Below are 736 nucleotides of genomic sequence, written 5' to 3'. Positions count from 1 at the left end.
TAAAAAACAAAAAAAGAAATTGTATTTTTAGTACGTTTTTAAACACCCTCTAAATATTTTCTATTTAAAGAGTGTGTCAGAACATTTCATTTTCAACATTTATAAAATGTTTGGCCAAATTTTACAGACTTATAGAAAGAAAAAAAAAACCTGAATAAAAGTAGAAAGCCGTTTTTCCATTTGAAGCCACTAAGTAATGACTTCGTTTCCATTTACTGTGTAATGTATCAGTAATTTCGTTTACTAATCACTCACAATTAAAATTTTATGTGTGATTATTTTTCATAAAAACATTCCAACAACGAGTTGCGTAGCTATAACGGTTGTTATAAGATTTTATTTAAAAAATAACTTTTGCATTATTAATCTTAATAAATAAAATTGTGTGTGGCGCCATCTGTTATATTTTATTACAAAAATTTTTTATATTATTAATTATTATATAATAACAAAAATAAAATCTTAATTTCGACAGTGATGAGTTTTATAAAAAACAAAAAATGTAAAGGTTAATAATGAGTAAAATCTATATTAAGTCTAACCCCACTTGAGATATGGCAAGTGACTACCTTGTACGTCTTCGCCCCCCCTCGACCTTTAAATACCAAAATTTAATAGCATTAATGCTACTTATACACAAGCTTACATGACAAAGTTCGTTTCTAAATATTTATCCCATCCTGACATATTAAACGATAATAGATGCTAACATACAGACAAATAAACACATACATGA

Source organism: Centruroides sculpturatus, unplaced genomic scaffold (assembly GCF_000671375.1).
Source record: "Centruroides sculpturatus isolate CEXI.00-Female unplaced genomic scaffold, Cexi_2.0 scaffold185, whole genome shotgun sequence".
Taxonomy (NCBI): Eukaryota; Metazoa; Arthropoda; class Arachnida; order Scorpiones; family Buthidae; genus Centruroides; species Centruroides sculpturatus.
The sequence above is the reverse complement of the archived record's forward strand: the minus strand, read 5'-3'. Positions refer to the sequence as shown.